Source organism: Triticum dicoccoides, chromosome 5B (assembly GCF_002162155.2).
Source record: "Triticum dicoccoides isolate Atlit2015 ecotype Zavitan chromosome 5B, WEW_v2.0, whole genome shotgun sequence".
In the NCBI taxonomy this organism is placed as follows: domain Eukaryota; kingdom Viridiplantae; phylum Streptophyta; class Magnoliopsida; order Poales; family Poaceae; genus Triticum; species Triticum dicoccoides.
Window position 1 is genome coordinate 633372318 of NC_041389.1, and position 6993 is coordinate 633379310.

Sequence of the window (6993 nt, forward strand, 5' to 3'; positions counted from 1 at the left end):
TGTGTTCTCTTCTCGGCCACTCGAAAAGAGACCATCATGGTTACACATGCGGTTGTGTATTTTAATTCGAATCTGATGTCAAGTTCTCTACAACCGGATATTAAAAACTCCCATCGGCCACATAACCGCGGGCACAACTTTCGAAAGACCAAACCCTGCAGGGGTGTCCCAACTTAGCCCATTACAAGCTCACGATCCGCGGAGACAATCCTCCATCGCGGGACATCCGATCAGACTCGGGATCCCGGTGCACAAGACATTTCGACAATGGTGAAACAAAACCAGCAAGACCTCCCGGTGTGCGGACAAATCTCGATAGGAGCCGCACGTATCTCGTTCTTAGGGCACAATGGATGGGCAAGACGTTGGGTTGGCTGAGACCCTTGGTTGCCCAGGGGGCGCCGGACATCACCCAGGTTGGACAAACACTCAGAGGAGCATTGGCCCGGGGGTTGATTAAAAATACTAGGGGTCCGGAGAAAATCCCCTATTTAAGTTTTAGTTGTTATTAGGCAAATGGAAAACCAATGTTGGGCCTTGCTGGAAGAGTTTTATTAAAGCGAAGTGTCAAGAGGCCCCCATACCCCTCACCGTGTTAGGGACGCAAAATCAAGGAACATAACACCGGTATGACAGAAAATAGGGCGGCAAGAGTGGAACAAAACACCAGGCATAAGGCCGAGCCTTCCACCCTTTACCAAGTATATAGATGCATTAATTAAAGGAACAATTGTATTGGTGCCCCTAGTTGGGTCACGCTCGACTGATTTGCCCCTAGTTTTTCAACAATTGCGGTTTTGCCCAGCTCACTTCACTCGCCTTGTGTTTTTGCCCTTCCGGGGCGGTTCCGACCAATCACGGTTCGCCACGTGGCGACTGCTCATTGGTCGGAACTGCCCCGGAAGGGAAAAAACACAAGGCGAGTGAAGTGAGCTGGGCAAAACCGCAATTGTTGGAAAACTAGGGGCAAATTAGTCGAGCGTGACCCAACTAGGGGCACAAATGCAAAAATCCCTTAATTAAATAAGAGATATTGTGATATCCCAAGATATCCATGTCCCAACATGGAACAACCTGCAACTGCACCTGCAACACTATAAGAAGGGCTGAGCAAAGCGGTAACATAGCCAAACAACGGTTTGCTAGGAAGGGTGAAAAAGGTTAGAGGTTGTCATGGCAATTTGGGAGGCTTGATAAACAAGTGATAGGTAGCGCGACATAGCGATAGCATCGAGACAACTAGCATAGCAATGACAGTGGTGACACTACTAGGAAAAGGCCTACTAATGGCACACCGGTTTTGCCTACTAATGGCGCACTACCGGTGCGCCATTAGTACCACGCCACTAGTATTTTTTACTAATGGTGCACTACTGGTGCGCCATTAGTATCTGGTATACTAATGGCGCACCAGGCAGTGCGCCATTAGTATGTAACACCATGCACCATTGGTATGCCTCCCGGGGGGTCATATGTAACCATGTGCTTTGTCATACTAATGGCGCACTCTGCCTTGATGCGCCATTAGTATCCTTTGGCATACTAATGGCGCACCTTGTGGTGATGCGCCATTAGTATGAATATTTGTTTTTTTTACTTTTCTAATTTTTGCACAGGTTACAAAATATATTATTGGACAGAATATAGACAGCAGCACACAGCAACAGCAGATTCATCGAATACAATAGAAGATTAGTCTCCGAATACAACTCATCATATTAGTCTCCGAATTCAAAAGACCAAACAAAGATAAAACATTACAAGTCTCAAGACCACGAGTATCGAGTTTGTCTTCACATTACAAGTCGATATCGATCATCTAAACTACCATCACATAAAAGAGAGCTTCGGTCATCACGATGAGCATCATCGCGATCAAACTGGTCTTCATCCGGTTCCTCCAACGCTCCCTCCTCTCTCCAGCTAGATAGGGGCGTATCTAGATTCGGCCTCCGCCCTAGTGGTGTACCCTTTGTAACTGTTACCGTTGAAACGGTGAACCTGTCTCCGACACTCCTCCCAGTCGTCGTAGACTCCGGGAACCTTACCCTTGTACACGATATACGACGGCATCTCTATGCACAAGCCAAACAATAGACAATACAAAAGCAATATGTAAGTATGCAACAAAAGGATCGGAAGAGAAAAGGAAGACATTAATAGCACGATTCATGGTCCTACTAATAAATAGCATCGATTACATCTAAGTTGAACGACTGTCCAAACCAAAGAGACATACGAATTCATTAAAGTTTAATTACAACATGAGCCAATCAATGTTTCAGAACTACACATCACTACTTTCGACTCGACTCATCGGACAGGAGCGTGGATGAAGCCGCCGTCTGTCGTGATGGTCATGAAATCGCGGTCGTTGTCACCCTGCATTTGTAGCATTCCATCTATCTCATTGTTGGACGGTTGATATCTGAGGTAGAACTGCCCCGAGGTATGAAGGACATCTTGATGGATGATGTCCGCAAACTCCGACTAGATGCGAAAGAATACTTGTCTGAGGTCCGCATCCTGGGTTGCCGACAACCTCGCGGCCCAATCTTTGAGACTATCTGGTAGCAGAAGGAGATGATGGTCCCTTACGATTGCCCGCGTGTGATGGAGGGCATAGTAGGCATCCTTCTGACCGCCAGGAGGCTGCTTGACGCAGCAGAACTTCGTATTGTGTTAGAAGGTGTGCTTGCCGTACTTACGAACTGCCCTGGTGAAGGTGCCTCCAGATTTGGCGTAGCCGGGGAGAACATCATCAAGAACTTTCTTGACATTTGTGTAGTCTATCTTGGAGTTACGGTTCGGGTCGAAATACGTGGCCATGGAATATTTCGGGCTTAAGAGGATGAGTGTGCAATGTGTGTCACGGCACAGAACACGGAATATTAGAAAAAAAAGAACGATCAAAATCTAAGAAATCATATGTTACGGGGCGGTTAAGGGATGACTTACTCGGGAAAGTAAGCCCCAAGGAAGTTATCCTTATCTGGGTTTGCCATAATGACGCCTTCGAGGTGTGAACTCGCAACTTGGCGGTCCCCAGCGCTGCTCAAGTGCTTGGCACGCATGTAGAAGGGGTCGACTATCACGATGTCCGGGGTCTTGTCTCTAATGATCCGCATCCCCATACTCACGAAAACAGCCAAACGAAGGTGTAGTGCAGCGGATGAAGGTTAAACATAGCAAAGATGTCATCAAACCGCAGGATGATCGTACCCCCGATGTCGCCATCCACAAAGCCCTTGCCCTCTGGCACCTTGGCCACGAAAACCGGGTATGCCACATCATTCTCTCTGAGACACCGCTTCTCCAAAGAAAGAACACTATCGTGCAGACTCCGCATAGCACTGGTTGCAGCATTGAGCATATTTGGCGGTAGCATCGCCCTACCCGCCACATACACCCTCCTCGAGATATCCTTAGGTGAAGGTGGCCCATCCTAAGCAAGGATCGAACTCGGTACCGGCTGGCTTGCACCGACGCCCTTGTTAGTCTTTCGTTTCGGTCCCTTCTTCTTGATCTCCTGTAATGGGACCGAGTTCTGCTCACAGACCGCCGTGTTGAGCGTGTTGGGGCTGATAATATTTCGCAGCTCAGCTATCTGAGGCTCGGTGAAGGCGGGAGCTGGAGGCGTCTCCTGAGAACCAAACGCCAGACGACGCCTGTTGCAATTGGATTTCTCCGCCGTACCAGCTAGATTGCGGTCGTCTTGGTTGGGTTCTTGAGAAAGAGGCCCGCAGAACCCGTCAGCGTACCCATGTTCGGCAAAGTACTTATCGACATTGGTAAATGTACCGCCGTCGTTGTCGTCGTCGTCCGGATCCTGTGCCATAGGGATGTCCGTATCCTGTGCCATAGGGATGTCCGGCACAGGGATGTCCGGCAGGTCCGGTAGCGTTGCGGCGTTCTTGCCATGGCTTGGCGCCGGCACGACTGGCGGTCTTCTCTGTGGGGTGGTGTCCCCCGCCCCCAAACGAATCTGGCTCTTCGGCCAAAGCAGGGGCCAGTTTACGTAGGCGCTGGGGGTCATCTCATCTTCTTCGTCGGCCCCAGCGGGTCGAATCGGAGGTAACAGCTTGTCGCAGCCTCGCAGCACCCGAACCACTTCAACCCTATACACGGTGCGTGGCATCGGATTACCGTGGAACATGGGGTTGCCTAGTTCAACGATTCTGCCCTTGGCGACATCGACCAACTCGGCGCCCACGAAGTGTAGAAGAGTGCAAGGAACATCAGCGGCGCCCTGCGAAAACATGTACATGGCGTCAGGGATGCCCAGTCAAAGGCAAGGAGATGAAGTCATCGGCCGAGAGGCTTAGTTACTGTGATGCCGTCGAGCTCGGCTAATGTCGAGGCATTGCCAACGGCGAGCGTGCAACTTACGAAGGGGGCGCTTGCTAGCAAGGTGCCGGCTGGCGTACACCCGGGTGCATTAAGCTCCAATGCCCATGCCGGCGCCGGAGACATGAATACTGCCTCCGCCGGAGACACCAATGGCGCCGCCGCCGAAGACACCAATGGCGCCGCCGGAGACACCAATGGCGCCGCCTGCGTGCTGTGCGAGTTGCTGGCCGTGAAGCTGGGAACCGGGGGAGGCCCCTATTGGCCGCCCGCAATCCACGTCGTCAGCCCATGAATCAACATAGGCACCATGGCATTGAGCTTCATTCCCAGTTGTTGTTCCACTTGCTCTTGGACAAGCTCCGGAATCTGCGCCACCTGTGCCTTGAGTGCTTCAACCTCGCGCGTCTGGCTTTCCGAGCTGGTCTTTTTCTCCTTCCGCACACCAGCGGTATAGTATGACCCCCATTTTGTGGACAAGCCTTTGCCGGCCACACGACCAGCTGACGTCGGCTTAGTGAGCTTATCCTTGTTTTTCATTATGTTCAACGCCCTATTTAAAGGGGTGTCGAAAGGGGAGCTCTAAGACGACCCCGCACTACTGCTTTCAGTGTCCTGTGAAAGGAACGTGAACCATTTAGAAATATTGGGGATTAATTAGAGTGCAACCATATGGAGCTAATTACGTGGGGGTGTATTCCTTACCAGAACAAGCTCAAGCGCCCTGGTCTTCGGATCCGTGGTAAGCTCCTTTGTTACCGGGTCCTCCTTGTACCGGGCCCTGAAAAAGTTCCTGGTCTGCTTGTCACCGCTGTATTTCTCGAAGTGGGGCGGTAGGCCTTGCTCGGCACGCTCCGCGTCCTCTTTGTCCCATATAGGCTCCGCCACTCTGTAACCGCCGGGACCGAGTTTGTGTTCCCTTAAGTTCAACTCCCGCATTTCTTTCCCCCACTGACTTGATTCGGAGGTTGCGCTGCTCTCGCACTTGATCTTGAACTCCTTGTACTCATCTTCGCTCATCAAAGGATATTTCGCCTTGATCTTCTCATAACTATCACCTTTATCAATCATTCTCTTCACCGCGCCTCTCCAAGTAGACAGGGCCGTGCTCATCCTCGTGAGGGCGGCACTGTTCACTTTATTCCCTAAGAGGCGTGTGTTTTCAAATTCGGCGGGGAACTTGTATCGTTCGTGCAGCTTCGTGAAGAGGAGGTTGTGCAAATTCCCATGGTCCTTATGCCTAAGGTTCTCGGTGTTGATCGAGACGGTGCTCCGGAGAATGCACCCGAGCTGAAGCGAGTACCCCTTGACTATATGTTTGGGCTCCGTTGGATGCCCGTCGGAGTCCACTTGAGTGAATTCCTCCTTGAGGGTGCGGAGCGCATTCGGGCGCCGGTCCTTCCTTTGCTTCTTCGGTTGGCTGCCATCTGTGTGTGCGCCGCCATCATCAGTGGTGGCATCCTCGGCGGCACCATCAGTGGTGTCATCCCCGACGCCACTAGGGGTTGTGTAGTCAGGATCAGTTTCTTCCGCGACGTCCTCATAGCGGTGAGGTTGTTCCTCCATCTCCTGGGACAGCTCCCAGAATTGCTTGCCGCCCGAACCGCCGGCCTCATCGTTGTGGGCCATGTTTCGCTCTAAATAGGAAAACAGTTTGGTCAAAAAGTTGGTTATTGTCAAGGAACAAGATCATGGTCTCATTATTTAGGGTTTGTCGACACCGAGGCATCCTAAAAGCTAAGCTTTTTTCATTTAGGGTTTGTCGACGCCGAGGCACCCTAAAAGCCTGAGCGTACATCATTTAGGTTCTCATCGACACCGAGGCATCCGGGGCAGCCAAGTTAAGTTTTCGTCATTTAGGGTTTATCGATGCCGAGGCACCCTAGGTTGGGCCTAATCACTTGGCACTAATCACTTGGCTCTATTTCCACATATGTTGGGTTTATCATCTAGGGTTTATCGATGCTGAGGAGAATTCTAAGTTGGGCCTAATCACTTGGCTCTATTGCCACCTATTGTTTAATGCAGCAAGAATAAAGGGGCAGTTGATCCTACTTAATTAAGTACTAAGATACCCCGGCCCATGCATTAGTAGCAAGTACCTCATATGTCCAATTTTGAGCAAAGTCATGCTAAAATTCACGGAAAATTTCAGCATGACCTTTGCTGAAAATAGGACATATGGAGTACCCGAATTTTCCAGAACGGAAGTTAATCGACATTCCGGCAAACTCAAGGGCCTCTCGGGGTACCTGCAAAATCATCACGACACAATGGTCGGAGACAAAACCCAGCCACAGACCATATGGTCCTCTGCTTTCATATGGACAAAAATCAGCTCAACTTATGTGAGCTTCCATTCCAGATATAATAGGTCACCCAACAAAAAATCATCAATAGTTTAGCAAGTCTGTACAAACACAGAAAGAATAGAAAGTTTGCTACGTATTCAAACACAGAAACAAAACACTACTTGAAACTTCTGCTACATTTGGACCGTGGCAATTTACTTTCATGGAGCATGACAAATGTATTTTACAGATCATGGCATTGTTTTTACTATATGCACCATGGCAAATTTCTTTTCTTTTTGCGACATGGCAAATTTCTTTTGCACCGGGCCATGGCAAATATAGTCTATGCATC